The sequence below is a fragment of the Mustela lutreola genome, chromosome 11 (genome assembly GCF_030435805.1).
Source record: "Mustela lutreola isolate mMusLut2 chromosome 11, mMusLut2.pri, whole genome shotgun sequence".
In the NCBI taxonomy this organism is placed as follows: domain Eukaryota; kingdom Metazoa; phylum Chordata; class Mammalia; order Carnivora; family Mustelidae; genus Mustela; species Mustela lutreola.
The window spans coordinates 98,536,981-98,552,581 of NC_081300.1; the positions used below are offsets into that span (position 1 = coordinate 98,536,981).

At 49.6% G+C, this 15,601-nt stretch overlaps 1 long non-coding RNA gene across 1 annotated transcript in view; it reads left to right on the plus strand.

The window, feature by feature from the left end:
• Positions 1-3,592: 3,592 nt before the first annotated feature.
• Positions 3,593-15,601, plus strand: part of LOC131811653 (uncharacterized) — a 59,471-nt gene continuing 47,462 nt past the window's right edge. Inside the window, exon 1 of the long non-coding RNA XR_009346038.1 lies at positions 3,593-3,768. This is a non-coding gene — a long non-coding RNA (uncharacterized LOC131811653). The remainder of the gene's footprint in view (positions 3,769-15,601) is intronic.

Here is a 15,601-nt window from a genome sequence, read left to right on the forward strand (position 1 = left end):
TGTGGTGCCAATATCTATTGATCTCACGTCTAGCTTCGTCACAGATGTACATTTTGTCATTATGGCTTCGCAACATGTTTTAGGAGGCGGGAAACATCACACAGATGTGGTTGACTTGTTGGCTCGTTTCCTGTAAGGAGCTGAGCCTCCAGTGGCTGTGTGAAGGGCCATTCCAGACTGTGCCGGGGGGATTCTCTGGGGTCTTCCAATCCTTTCGTTTCTGCTTCCCCTCCCTGTGGGGCTGAGCGCTGGTGGCAGGTGGCCTGCTCTCATACTGCCTCCCCCCACAGGGCAGCTCTGACTCAGACAGGAGCTCCTCGAAGCCTCCCCTCCCTGTCCTCTGTCCTCCTGGGCGCTGGCCACCGCTTGAAGCTTCAGGAAGGTCTCAGTCTGCGAGGGGCTTCCCCAAATGCAATCCTCTCCAAGCTGCACCTGGACAGACATCTTGCATGGAACTGTCACCTCACGGTCATCTCTTTTGCTTGTCAGTCTCCGGTCCCTGGGACTGACTACATAGATGGATACTGAACACAAGCCTTGTTATGGTCCCTTTCTTAGGACCAGTTCAGGCCAGTCTTGGGGGGGGCTGCTCCTTCGTTCTTTGTACTGTCCTCTGCTTTGCTTGGTGTTGTGTCTGTGTGAGGCTAGCCCCTAACAGGACTCCATTACCACTGGCCTTCGGACGTGGAGGGGGGCTGCACGGTTGGAAATGTGAGTACCACCTTGGACTTTCCAGAATCTTAACTACTAACAGCCCACAGTTCACCGGAGTGCATCCCACTCACAGAAGCAGTGGATTAACCCAGATTATGCCCATTGTATGTATCACGTAGTGTATTCTTATAATAAAGTAAGGTAGGGAAAAAGAAGACATTAATAAGGGGGAGAAAATACTTTGACAGGACTGCACTGTATTTATCGAAAAAAGCCCACCCACGAGTGGATGAGCGCAGCTCAGTCTGCGCTGTTCGGGCGGGGGTCCAGATGTCACCCGGGTCTTCGGCCCAGCGCGCACCTCTTTAACATCTCCGCGGGCCTCTAGCGGACGTTGGATGCCGTCCAGATGCTGCTGTTGTCCTTGTTGTTCCGAGTGGATGTTGTGCTTTTTGTAAATGCCACAGGCCAGGCCGTGCACTTCCCGGAGCAGGGAACCTCCCTGCTGTCCCACACGGAGCCTGGCACATGCAAATATGCTGTGGCCGTCGTTGGAGCCCCAGAAGCCGTTCTGTGTTCCAGAAGCCGATGCAGTCGAAGTGGATACCCGTTGTCCTTCCTGTTTTATGGCCTGCAGTTCACTGGGTAATTTTGGTGTTGCTCTAATACCTCCTTGTAGAAAGCAGTCAATTGCCTTGAGCACGGCTCAGAATAGATTGCTCATTAAATTGAGTTCCAGACAAGACTGCAAGGGTATTAGCCTGATGCTCCAAAGGAGCAGGAAGCCTCAAGGGCTTAGTGTGATTATTCATTTGCTAAATAACACAGACACACAATGGCTTAATTACAGTATTTTGCTGTGAAAAAGAATTGTAGTGATTTCCACATCAGAGTATCTCATTAATGAGATTTGCTAACTGTTATTGGCAATATTCGGAAATGCCCTTTTATTTTAAATCATTTTCTAAATTGCTAATGTCGTTTGTGGGAGAGGAGAGTTCCTAAAACCTCTTGTGGAGGTGAAATGTTAGTGATTCAGAAAATCCTCAATGTTAATTTCTTCCCAGGCGGCAAGACTTGATGGTGCGAAAAAAAATGCATTTTTGACATCTCTCTGCGTCTCCACATCATCAGTATTCAAGTCATTACAAGCATCAAGGATCCGAATGTAAAAGGAAAAAAAAAAATCCAAATGTGAGGGTTTTCTCCCTCAGGAGTGCACAAGCTCAAGTACGTTAACTATCCCGGGTCACACATTTGTTTCCCAGCCCTGCCACCTGTGACCTTCGTGGTCTGGTCAAGATATTTAACATTTGTGGACCCCCGTCTACTCATCTAGGATGTAACTAAGTTCTTTTACTGATTCAACAGATGTAAAAGGCGTGCTCTGGGCTCTCTTCTAGGCACTAGGATTACAGCAGCAAAAATAGGGCTAGATCAGACTCCTGATGTGCAGGAGCTTATAATCTAGAGAGAGAAAGCAGAATATAGGCCCAAGATACGTCAAGCCCCCTGTAAAGTTTATGAGGCAAATGAATTTGGGGGATTTGGTTGAAAAATACTGGGGAGTTCCCGCTTCAAGGTGGATGGCCGGGGGAAGCCTTCTGAAGATGCCAATGTATTTGCAGAAGCTTGAACAATTAGGAGTCACCCTTACAAATTTTGGAAGGAAAAGCAAAAAGACATTTGGAAGAACATTCCAGGAGGAGGGAATAATGAATACAGAACCTGGGGTAAAAGTTCATTGAGTTCAAGCAATGAAATTCAGTGATTTCTACATTCCTGAACTAAATGCATACACACACGTGCGTGTGTGCGTGTGCTTGCGCACACCTATTTTTTTTTTTTTTTTAAGATTTCATTTCTTTATTCGTGAGAGACAGAGAGAGAGGTAGAGGCAGAGGGAGAAGCAGGCTCCATGTGGAGCAGGGATCCTGGTGTGGAGCTCAATCCCAGAACCCACAGGTCATGACCTGAGCCAAAGGTAGATGCTTAACTGACTGAGCTGCCCAGGCGCCCTCATTATTTTTAAGCCCAGTTTCCGGGGCTCCATTTCCATCATGACTTATCTGCCTACACCCAACCCATCCCAGGTACCCAGTGTGTTTAGCCAACAGACAAAAGAATGAGAAAATTCTTCCAGTCAGACCTTCTTGTAGATCCCAGTCTCTTAATTCTCCTAAGAACTAGGGATTGCCAAGGAAATGGGTGGAATTTAAGGGATGTGATTTACCTGTGGTTTTGTCAGTTCTGAATATGAAAAGTGCAGACCTTAGACTCTGGTCCCCACAGACCCTGTTGTCAGCTGAGGGGCCCCTCTCTTGGCTAGTCCGTGTTCATGAAACAGCACTGGTGCCGTAGGGACCCACAGTGGCTCCGTCCGCTGGTTCAGCCACGCCTCTGCCTGCCTGGTATGTGGAAGAACGTGTGAGAGAGTGTGGAACCTTGCACGTGGGAGTCCGCAAGGTGCGTCCCCTCTCACCTTGGCTGTCCAGGTGCCATGGCTGTCTAGCTACTCACCCTCTTCCTTCCTCCTGGCATTGGTCACATCCATACCTGTAGACACCTGGACTTAGGTCACACTCACAACAAGACAATGTCTATAAGAGCAGGAAGTATTGTCTTCAAGGCTTTTTATCTCCAAGATCTAGAGCCAGAGGCTGTTACTGGACGAATGGGTCTTGTCATCTTGCCCCATGACATTTCACCACAATGTGCTCAGGGGGCCATGTGGGAAAGTGTGAATGGGAAAAAGAATTTAGAACCGTAATTTCAAGTGATACCTCATAGGTAGCTATTACATTCAGATTTTTTTCTTCTTCTTTTTATAGCTTTATTGAGATAGAGTTGACCTGTCGTATTGTGTAAGTTTCAGGAATAAACCATATAGATTTTATATCCGTACATGCCCTAGTCTTTCCCTCTTTATCTGCAGTTTCGCTTTCCATGGTGTCGGTCGCCTACGATCCACCGGAGTCTGGAAGCTGGTGATGCTCCTTCTGGGGCTCCGTGGGGTCACTCGCAGCCGAACGCAGCATCACACGGCCATGTCATTCACCTCACTTCTCATCACGTGGGCATTTTGTCATGCACACCATCATTGTAGGAAGAAGGGTGAGTCCGGAAGCTACTCTGAGAGACAGAGAGCTCATGCACATAACTTTCGTTTCAGTATGTTGCTATCATTGTTGGATTTCATTCTTCGTTCCTGTTGTTAAACTCCTACTGTGCTTGATGTAGAAACTAAACCTTATTGCACGTCTGTATACGTAGGAAAAAGCATGTATGTACGGTAAGTTTGGTACTACTCATGATTCAGGCATCCGCTGGGGGTCTTGGAACGGATCCCGCACCGAGAAGGGGGTCCACTGTATTGCACCATGATGACCACAATTAGGTTATCAACATATTCATCATCTATATCATTATAAGTTGTGTGTGTGTGTGTGTGTGTGTGTGTGTACTGAAAAATTTAAAAATCTACTCTATTAGCAACTTTCAGATACGCAGGAAAGTATTGTGAACTGTAGTCACCGTGCTGAATGTCTTACCCCCCGCACGCATTCATCCTATAACCGGAAGGGTGTCCTTTGACCCCCTTCACCCACCCCTTCCCCCCTCTCCCCCCCCGCCGCCCTCCCCCCATTACCTCTGGCAACAACTAATCCATTCCCTGTTTCTGCGGGTTAGGTCTGTTTAGGCTTCACGTGTTGGTGGAATTGTTCAGCCATAAGAAAGTCAACCTCTTGGATGAGCTCCATGTTGTTTTATTGTCATCGGTTTTGCCATTGAAGCAAAGTCAGGTGTGCAGATAAGAGGCAGGGGCTGTAGAATCTTCCTTGAGTTATTTCATGAACACGACAGGCTAATTTAATAAAGTCAAATTTCTGATAAATGGGTTTATTAACAATTTCCATAAAAATGAATGAGTTTAATCGCTTCAACTTAAAAAGGAGGGATTTAAAGGACCATGATCTAATACACTTGCACTAATTTATTTCTGCTTTGTGAATTAAGAGCATAAAGCAACCTGCTTGATAATCCCTTGACAGACTAATAAATGAGAACCAGGTTTTTAAAACAGAAAAGTTGATATAATTAGAAAGCTATTAACTTTTTCTCCTACTCCAGCATCATGGAATAAGTAAGCCACGGGGGACCTGTCCTTCAAAATAATTAAATTTTCAAATTAGCTTTTTGATTCAAGAATGATTTGATTTAATCATTTTGTTAAGTTGAAGTGTGTAACTGTGGCTATTTGGAAGCTAGTTCCTGGGTTTTTTTTCTCCCTTTAATTTTGGGAGCTTCAAAGCACGTATTTAGGGTTTGCCATGCACTAAGCTTGTGCCTCCTGCTAGGTTGGGTTTTTTGACCTGCACAGCACTCTGATGACATAGAGAGTAGTAGTGTTCCCATTTACAGGTGGGGACACTTGAGGCACAGAAAGTTGAAGTTACTTTGAGTCCTGGGGCTTGAATCCATGTTCTTAAGTGATTCTCTCCACTGTCCAGTTAAATAAATACATAGCAGGTAGGAAAATAGAGATGGATATTTGACTAAATCTCAGGCAGCAAAAGCCAGAACCCTTGAGAGAGGGAGAATAGAGTGGCCCTTCACATTCCAGATTGGTTCCCCAGGTCCCCCTCTAGGATTCTGAGGGCAGATTCCATGGACTGACATTCCAGATTGACATTCCCCAGGTCCCCCTCTAGGATCCCAAGAACAAATTCCATGGATTGACATTCCAGATCAATTCCTCAGGTCCTACTCTAGTAGGATACCAAGAGCTAATCCACCATTGGCTGAAGCATCTCTGGGTATCTTTAGTGTTTCCCTCTTGAAGGTCTTCTTATTTTAGGAAGCCCTTTCCATAGCTCTGCGTCTTGCTCATCCCAAAGGGACACTCTGTAAGGATGCTCATTTCCCTGCCCTTGCACCTTCTGGAGGGCGTCCACACCCCTCATGGTTTCCATCTCCAAAGCCCGTGTCATAGGCCTGGCTCTTCTGCCTCTCCTGCATTTAAGGGCCTTCTGGTTACACTGGGACCCCCAGGGTGATCCAGGCTCATGTCTCCCTCTCAAGGTCATCTCCCTAGTAACTGTAATACCATCGGCAGTCTTCCCTCGGCTTTGCCATGTAGCCTGGCATATTCGTAGTTCCAGGGACCACGGCGGGGGTATTTCAGGAGGACAGTATTCTGCCAACCAGAGTGGGAGGACAGAGGCTTTCCAGGAGAAGCCACAGGGACACCTTGTGACTTGCACGAGGCCCCCTGAGTCGGGGCAGGGCCTCACCAAAGCAGCTGTCCCTGTTTTGTCTCTACTCTATTTCCCCATCGAAATGATAAGATCCTCTGGGCTGGTTTCATTTCAGGCCATTTTTCAGTGAAAATACTCCAACCGCAAATCTTGAATGAAATGGCTGTCTAGAAATTGAGGAGCTTGGGCAGAGGGAAAAGGCTCATGGTTCTTTCTTTTACTTCGGGAATCGTGTGCCATTGTGCTGGTATCAAGAACTGAGTATCATCTTCCACGCCTTCCAGCTGTGAGCTCCGATCTGTGTTTCCCATGAGATTTTCTCCACCGTCCGTGAGGCCACATTTGCTCTGGGAAACATTTTCCAGCAGTACCAAGCAGCCAAAACAAGGATCGTTTCCTAAGTCCCTGGCATTAAAGCACAATTTATTTTCTCTTTCAGTCACCATTTCTGGAAGGCAAGCACAAGTTTAAAATCCCAATTTGTTGGTTAGAGCTAGGGCCGCCCCGTGGCAGTCCTGTGTAACAGATCGTGTAAATGGATCTAAATGCGAGTTTCTTTGTTTCCTCTTATCCTCTGGACAGGAGCTACCAGGGCACTCTATGAGCTCTATCTTAAGGACATCTGTAATTGTTGCTAAGGTTTGCAGAGCAGAGCAGTTGTAAACAGGAGATCACAGGTGATGTCATTTTGTAGCTGAGACGGGGGCGGTGGCTGGGTCGCCTTCGGGGGCTTTGCTTCTCCCTGGAGCTAATAAATATTAATAAGGCAGAAATACAAAATGCTGTGTATCCTTTGACAGCTTTTAAGTTTACCTTTCTCTCTGAGAATCTCTCTCTCTTTTTTTTTTTTCCTTTCTGTAAGTCAGTTTCTCCTACCATTATGGTTAATTTCTCTAAGTGCTCCTTCGCAGGCACAATGAATCCGGGGGAGGCACTTTCTTGCCCTCCATATATCCCACTGCCTGGCTGGTGACCTCCTGCATGGCGGGGCCATGGGACATCTTTCTGGTTGCTTCCTCGGGGTTGAGATTGAGTGACACCATTGTCTACAAGTGACAGTAAGTTCTCCATCAGCCCTCTTCTCGTCTCCCCAGGTCTTCTGAATTTGGGGAACTTTCTGAGATGCGATGGCTCTGGGGAGGCAGCTGTGGCATTCTGCCCATCCCGAGAGTCAGCCTGGCTGCTGCGGCCCTCCGACGTGAACCAGGATGGAGTCGGTTCTACGGAGAATCGAGTGTGACTGTCCCAGGCTGATTTTAGCCTTGCCCATCTATAGTTGCGAGAGCTGTCATGGACTCTTTGTCTCAACCAAACGATACCTTCCAGTTAACCAGTTCAAGGGCAAGAGCATAGACCTACCTATGTCATTTCAGCAATAAGTGTTCAGATGCCTTCTCTTTGCTACAAGGCTTGAGGAGGATCTTAGAATTCTAACTGCCTCTGCCTTTTCTGCTTCATGGCATCACTGTAATTCAGATACTCTGCTCCGTGCGTGCTGGGGCGTGGTGCATCCTGCAGACGGCAGTCCTCAGAGGAGCAATATCCCTTACGTCACATTTGGGGCAGCTTCCTGAGCAGGCCTGCACTATGAAACTCTTCCCTTAAGCTATAGCGTAAACTTTACTTTGGGTGAAAATCATCTGAACTCTTCCCGCTAGGAATGTACCATGGGGCTCGGCTGGAAGGTCCCATGGCCGATCTTGTAGTTACACACGCAGCGGGTCACGTATGTTGAGAAATGTGCCCACAGGGGAGAAGGCTACCTGTGGAACTTACAGAGCGTGTGCTCTCTGGTCTGCATTTTGCCCCCGGACGTGATCCCATTTAATCCTCACAAACTGCTGAGGTCGGCAATGCTGAGGTCCAGTTCCAGATGTGGTCACTTAGGGCTATCCATGGACTGGGTGATGGACGCAGGGTTCAAAACCACATCTTACTCCAAAGTTCATGCTTTTTACCACATCTACAGGCTTCCTCCAAGGAGGAGAGACTCTCTAGGGCAACGGGTCTATAGATGAGGAACTGTTCATACGTAGATGTAAAACTGGGTCCAGCCTACCCTCCTGCTTCAAACAATGAGAAACATCCACAGCATGGGGCATTAGGAAATGTAAATTAGAACTACAGCTAGAACAGCTGCACACGTGGTGGGTAAAGCCCGGGGCTGTGAAGACATTTGCCATCTGGGCAGGGGTGAGGGGAGGAAGGCCGGTTCTAACCATCAGTTGTTGATCAGAGCCAGAGCCCCGTTTCCGTGGCGGGCTGTCCAGCACTGTTGTGGGCCGCCTACGACACCGCCCGTGCAGGGAGCCCCACCCACCCGCGTGCACCAGCCCGTGTGATGCAGGAGACGGGCCTTGCGGTGTCCCCCGCGGGGTCTCAGCGTCATCTGTGAAGTTATGCTGCGTGGAGTTACAGCCCCATGGAGCCGAGTGTGCAACAGAGCCTGGTTCCCAGGGGTAGGCACTCCTGCTTGCCGTGGGCCTGTTGGCGGGAGCGGACCGTCTCCTCAGTCCTTGAGAGAATCTTCTGTTTCATTCTTTACGCCTCACATCATCATGTTTTGCCCCCTCCGTACGCCGTGCAGTGTCATTTTCTTCTCCCCAGTGGGCGCAAGCACCCATCGGGATGTAGTTACCGCAGGTGCAGGGCGATGACAGCGTGCCATTAACGACAGGTGCTAGCCTAAATCCAGCAACTGAAGCGAGCCACAGCTGTACGCCCCCAGGTGTGCAGCAGCCACAGCAAGAGAAGCTCAGCCAGTGTCTCAGTCCATGAGTCTCCAGAGCAGTCCTGACTGCTAGAATGTTCTGCCGTGATGGTAATGGCCTGGGTCCGTGCTATTCAATATGACAGCCACTGGCTTAGGAAGCTTTAGCCAGAGGGGACTTCACTCACCACCCTCTGGCCTGCCCCCCACGCCCAAATGGTTTTAGGCTGGTCTGGTATCACCACCTGGTGGTGACGTCCGGTTACCATCCTGAAGCAGCGTGAAAGGGCTCGGTCCAGACCCCTGGGCCCTTCAGGTGGTGCTGGGAGTGACAGAGAGGGGTCCCTGCCCGTGTGCAGTCCTGGCTGAGGGTTGGGATGCAGACAGGGGGACTTGGGTGACCTCTGGAGCGCTGCCTGCCGTGAGAACCTCACGTGCTGACACTGTCCTCCGGTCACCACGGGCAGCGACCCTGTGATGTTCCGACCCAGTCTATTCTTATCCCTCCCTGTACAGGACAAAACCAGCCGAGTGAAATTTAGCAACTCACCTGAGGTCACACAGGTCGTTTCCAACTGTGCATAACCCAGGAATTAGCGTAACCGCGACTCCCGTGATTACAAATGACAGCAAACCCAGCTCCTAATGGCTTGCTTAATAAAGATAATCACAGGCTCACGGAACTACAAAGCCCAGGCACCGAAGGAGCTGAAAACTTCTGTCCCCACAAAAACCTGCACCTGGATGTTTATCGCAGCTTTGCTCGCAACTGCCAAAACTTGGAAGCAACCAGGTAGGTGGATGGATAAACAGACTGTAGCCCATCCAGACAACGGACTGTTATTCCTGGATGCCAAGGAATGAGCTAGCAAGCCAGGAAAAGACAGAAACCTCACGTGCATATTACAGAGCGAAAGAAGCCAGTCTGAAAAGGCTACTGACTGTAGGATTCCAACTCTGGGACATTCAGGAACAGGCAAGGCTCTGGAGACAGCCAAAGGAGCCATGGTTGTCAGCGCTGATGGGGCACCGGGGACTTGGGGGGCAGTGAAACTCGTCTGCGTGACGTTCTAATGGTAGATGCATGTCATTACCCATCTTCCAAAACTCCTACAACATGTGAGAGTGAGCCTTGTTTGGTGACCATCGTGTGTCACTATAGGTTCATCGAGTATAGCAAGTGTCCCACTCTGCTGAGGGTGTTGGTGATGGGCTCTGTCTGCGTGGGGGCGGGGGCAGGACATGGGAAAGCTCTGTACTTGCTGCTCTCTTTTGTGGTGAACCTCAACCTTCTCTAAAATTCAAGTCTATGAGGGGCCCCTGGGTGGTCAGTCGGTTAAATGTTCAGCTCTTGGTTTCCACTCAGGTCATCATCTCAGGGTCGTGGGATCAAGTTCCGTGTGGGGCTCTGCTCACCAGGGAGTCTGCTTGAGATTCTTTCTCCCTCCCCTCTGCCATCTCTGTCTCTCTCTAAAATAAATCTTTTTCCTTTTAAATAAAGTCTTTAAAACGGAAGCATAACTGGACCCAGGGTCTAAATGTCCCCGTCCGTACCAGCTTTTTGACCATCTTTTGGCTGACTTCCTGTGTCAGCTCCATCTCCAGCAGACTTTCTTTCCTTTTCTTTCTTTCTTTCTTCCCTCCTTCCTTCCTTTTTAAAAAATTTTTAATTTACTTATTCATCAGAGAGATAAAGAGCCAGCACAAACAGGAGGAACGGCAGGCAGAGAGAGAAGCTGGCTCCTCCCTGAGCAGGGAGCCTAAAATGGGACTTGATCCCAGGACCCTGGGATCATGACTTGAGCTGAAGGCAGATGCTTAACTGACTGAGCCCCCCAGGCCCCTCTCGGCCCCCCTCCAGCAGACTTTCTTTGTATACCGACAGCTGGAAGCCCCTGGCTCACCTCCCCATAGCTCTAAATCCTAGAACAGAGAGATGCTCTTCACCTACAACTTCCGTATGTTTTTTATTTTTTAACCTCCTGCCTGCAACTCCCTGCCCTAAGCGGTCTGTGGGCATCTCCACCCACGTGGATAGAATGATCTGACGGGCAGGGCGAAGGCCCCGTACCCCCTTCTGCACTTGGGGAGCAGGGACAACCCTACCCACACTGTGTGGAAGCGGGGGAGGGGACTGGGATGAGAAGCCGTCGGGACCAGCTCACATATCCAGCCCGTGTGCCTGAGCCGTGGTTTGTGAGTGGGTACACTTTTGTGTAGAGCGATTTCACGGCTGGTACCAGCCTCCAGGCTGGAAACATTTGGCTCCAGGCGCTCAGGAACTGTTTGCTTACTGTGAATGAGCCCAAGCAGAGATTCTAGGGAGTTTCCTAGGTAGATCACAGCGGCGAGTTTTATTGTGCGAATCTGGACAGAGGCCTCAGAAGGAGAAGCCGTCCATGATGCTGTCCATTTGGAAGTTGCGCTTGTAATTAAAAAATGTGGCTTCATGACCATTTAACCCGTCGGTGACTAGCTTGCAGTTTCTGAAAGCGTTTTCAAAATGTGATCTTGGAAAGAAAGGAAAATGCAGGCTTGCCAAGATCCCTCCTGCCATCATTTTGACTTCACAAGGGCCCGGGTATGTTAACGATCTCCTGTGGCAGGGAGCTGGCCTGCCCTGTGGTGTAGGGACGTGTTGTCTCAAACGGCTGAGAAAATAATTAGAGGGACAATAAATACAAATGTAATTCAAATGAGGCTATTAAGAATTGAAGCTTGACGTTTCACTGTTGAGCATTATTAGTCATATGGGTAACAAGGCACCGCACTAAAAACAAAATGATGATAGATCAGCTAGTGTAAAATAAAACGTCTCATTCACCCTGCATGGAGTTCGCCGCCCCCCTTTCTCGCTAATCAGTCTGTTAAGCATGATAGCCATTCTTGGCCAGTGGCGTCTCATCAGGCTCAGGGTATGATTATCGGCAAGTGTTACCAATATGTGGGTGTGACTCCCTGGCACCTAAGTAGCGGAGATGAGGCCATCTGTAACGCGGGTGACGCAAACCGCAGCTGGGCTGGTCCTGGGCAGGAGGGCTCTGAGGGCAGCATTCAGGGTCCCCTTGAGTTCAGACGGATTCTGGCTTTGGAGGCCTGACTCCCCTGAGGGGTAGGAGGTGCCCTCAGGAGGGTCCTTGTCCCTGTGGCAGCAAACACATGGTGGGCATGGGCTGCTTGACTCTGAGTCCCGTCTCCATGCTCTGGGAGCTTCCATTCTGACTGTATTGGGTCCACATGAGGCTTGGTGAGCACACTGGGTGTGTCTGCAGGGGCTCCACAGCGCAGCCCTTCCTCCTCTTCAGCCTCCTACTTGTCTCTTCCTACCTACACCCTTGTGTTAAGAGTGTGCGTGTGCGTGTGTGCGTGTGTGTGTAGATTGCTCAGACATGATGTGCTGTTGCTACCTCAGGGCCTTTGCTCTTGCTGTTCCCGTGTCTCAAGCCCCAAGATTTCAACTCAGATGTCATACCCTCAGAAAAGCTTCCCTGCGTGGGATTCTACTTCTTCTGAGTCATTATCTCCTCCTTCACATCTTTGTGTTTGCATGATCTCGGAGTCGGCCTCGTAGACCAGTGGCTGAGGTCCAGCCACTTTGAAGTGTCAGTGACTGTAAATAACACGGGTTTATTTCTCCCTCAGACCATGGGGTCCTCTCGGGCCAGCTGGGTGGCTCTGATCACCAGAGTTGGCCAAGGGACGAGGCTCAAGGAACAGGCGCCGAGTTGAATGCTGCTGGGCCTCGGAGGGTCTTTAATGCGATGCGTGTGAGTGAGACATGTCGCTGCTGTTCACAGAGTAGTTGGAGAGCTTCCATAGGGCTCACCAGCCACGGGGGCCAGGAAGTACACTGTGCCAGCAAGGCGGGGAACTGGAGGTGTCTGGGGAGGGGCACTCAGGACGGTCAGGCACCTGCCTACGAATTACCTCCTCCCACTCAAGGAGCAGGGACCACTCTTGCCTCGGTCACCACCCTTGACCGCCTGTCTGGGATGCCAGTCTGTCCGAGGCGTGTGCTCGCGTGGGACCAGCAGTGGCAACTGGGGGTCCTCGGAGTCATGTCTCATCATAGAGGTGCTGACCTGGAGTTTCTCGGACCACCCTAACTTCAGATGTTCTGCTCCTTTAACAAGGCAACACCTAAAAGACTACGTGATTGGATTATCTATATCTAGAGTGCCTGGTCTCTGCACTCTGGCCCCCTTCTTTGGCGCAAGTCAGTCAGCCTGCATCAAAGAGAGGACACATTTTTGCTCTGGGACTCAATAGAGTTTTTAAAGATACTAGCTCCCAGGGCACTGACCTTGACTCTTGCCAGCTGAAGTAGAAATTCACTCTTTGTTGAGATGCTGGCTCCATTTATATGCCAGTGTGCTCTCGACCCTCCCCCGTGGTGGCGAGTGGCCGGGAGAGGGGAGCGTGCTCCTGAGGGCAAAGGTCAGGCTCCCCCATGGCCACTGAATGGCCCACAGCCCCTCATTAGTGCAGAGAGGATGGCGCCGGGCCAGCTCAGCCAGGAGACGGGACATCACCTTTCATTCTGGGGCTCATTAGTGGCCTTCGTCCTCCAGGTCTGGCCTGACACCAACTCCCATCCAGACTTTGTCACTACCTGGCATCTCTGTCATGTCGGAAAATACGCTACTGAGGCTGTCCCCGAAAACCCCCTCTCCAGCTCTGCCAGTGCGTTCCCGATCACTGAGTGGACTCAGTTCTCCCCTCTCTGAAACCCAGGAAAACAGTTCCCCAAGTAATGAGCGCAGAGGCCATTTCTCACTCCAAACCAGTTTGGTTTTCCGTGACAAGAGGGAAGCAAACCACTTTGATCACCATGTGTCATCGCGTGCTACATGCATTTCACTCCTAATTACTCAGTCGGAACAAATGAATTCTTTCTCATTGAGCTATTGCCGGTAGGGCTATGGGCACATTTCCACATAGAATATTTTGGGAGAGCTGGAATGGATCCAATCAGCAAAGGAGAAGTAGGAGAGTCACAGACACATCGTCTTTCTACCTGCCTGGTTAGACTGAACTACTTTAGAATAATTATCCTTGGCCGGTGGTTTGCACTGGGGCCATTTTGTCCCCAGGAGGTCATTGGGCGATGTGTAGACACACTGCTGGTTGTCACACTGGGATGTGACTGGCATCTAGTGGGTAGAATCCCGAGGAGTGCTGAACATCCTACAGAGCCCAGGGCAGCACCCGCCTCGCGTCTTACCAAAAATAATTATCTGGCCTATCATATCAGTAGTGCCCAGGTTGAGAAACCCTGTTCTCTAAAAATGAGTTTGAGGCTTTTGTAATTAACACAATGAACCCAGGAGGAGATGTGACCGAATTATTGGATTTTCATTAATTGGAGACAGAATATTTCATTTCTTCTGAAGGAGAGCTCATCACTTAGGACTATTTACACACTTTGGGTTTACAAGAGCCAGCAAATCCCTTCCATTGAATTTCTGCCCAGATGAGAAGTGCTGGAGAGACCCCAGGTTAATTGAACATTATAAGAATTCTGATTTGATTTTTTACTCAAATGGCGTTCAGAACGCCACTCCACTTGTGGGCTCATCCTAACTCTCTCCCTAAATCCTCAAGCTTCCTGGAACTGGAGGCACCATTGAGGTCTTTCTCTGTAGCCCCAGTGTCCTTGCACTCAGGGGATGTGCAGGACGCATCCTTTCTTTGAATTACAGTTTTTGAGTAGTTCCTTTGTGCTTGCTTTCCTGAATCTACATGCATATGTACGTGTGTGTGTGTACACGTGCACACATGTGTACATGCATGTATATATACATACACAGGCACACACATACATCTTAGTCTGGTGTGTAATTTCTTTGTTCTAGTGACATTTAAATGATCACCGGTGGTTCCTGGGATTTCTGCTGTGCCAGGAGAAAGCTGACTACGTCTGCCCCTTTTGATCCCCCTGGGAATTGTCATTTTGATTCCCCTTCTCAGCATTGAGTCAGTTCTAACAAGGCCTGCCTTCGCAACATGAGAATTGAATCGCTTGCTTTGCTGGTGGACATTAAGTCATCCTTCTTTCTGCTATGATATTCTTCCCATATACTTACCTTAGGTGGATTCCCTACCTTTTGAGAGTAACAGATATTTATGGAGCATTAATTGTCTCACAGCATCGCAGGGGATTTAGCAACAAACTTGAGCTGGTCTTTGCTTTCAGGAGGTTGAACACATGGCCTCCGCAGGCCCCGAGACGTCAGTGCATCCAGACTTCATGCCCCGGAGAGGAAGTTGATCCCAGGTCCTACAGTCTTCCTTTGTGCTGGGGCTGGGTGCTTAGTAAACGCTCCAGGGAAAGGTCACTGCCCCAGCAGCCCGGATCCCCGTGCCCCAAGAGCCTGAACAGGGGAGTGTGGGGAGAAGCTGGTGGACACAGACCCAAGACGAGGACAGGGGTGTGGGCAGTGGTGGGCCCCCAGGCGGGGGCTGGAAATTTGAACTGACAGTAAGACCAAGGGATTTAACACAGGGAAGTGAGTTTCCTCGGATGCTCACTGCGGAGCCTTCACTCCTCATTCGTTCCTTCTTCATTCTTCATTCACTTACTTATTCTCGATATAGTTATGGAGTGCCCACTCTGGGTCAGCCACGAGTAGGGGAACAGCAGCCAACACGGTAGAGAAAATACCTGTCCCCATGAAACCTTCCACCCAGCACACGATAGACATAATAAGGGAGTAAAATATCTGGGATGTTAGATGGTAACCTCTCTGCAGCGGAAACAAAGCAGGCGTAGACCTGGGGTGGGGGAGTAGGGAGTACCAACCCAGGGAAGGCGATTTTAGGTGAAGCCATCAGGAAGATCTCACTTAGAAGGGGTCTTGTGAGTGAAGAGCTCCTTACCAGGTATGTGACATGCAGAATGTTCCACCCATTCTGTGGCCTGTACTAGTCGGCTTTTATAAGTATTTCCTGGGTAGAACTAACTGCGGGCTACTGATGG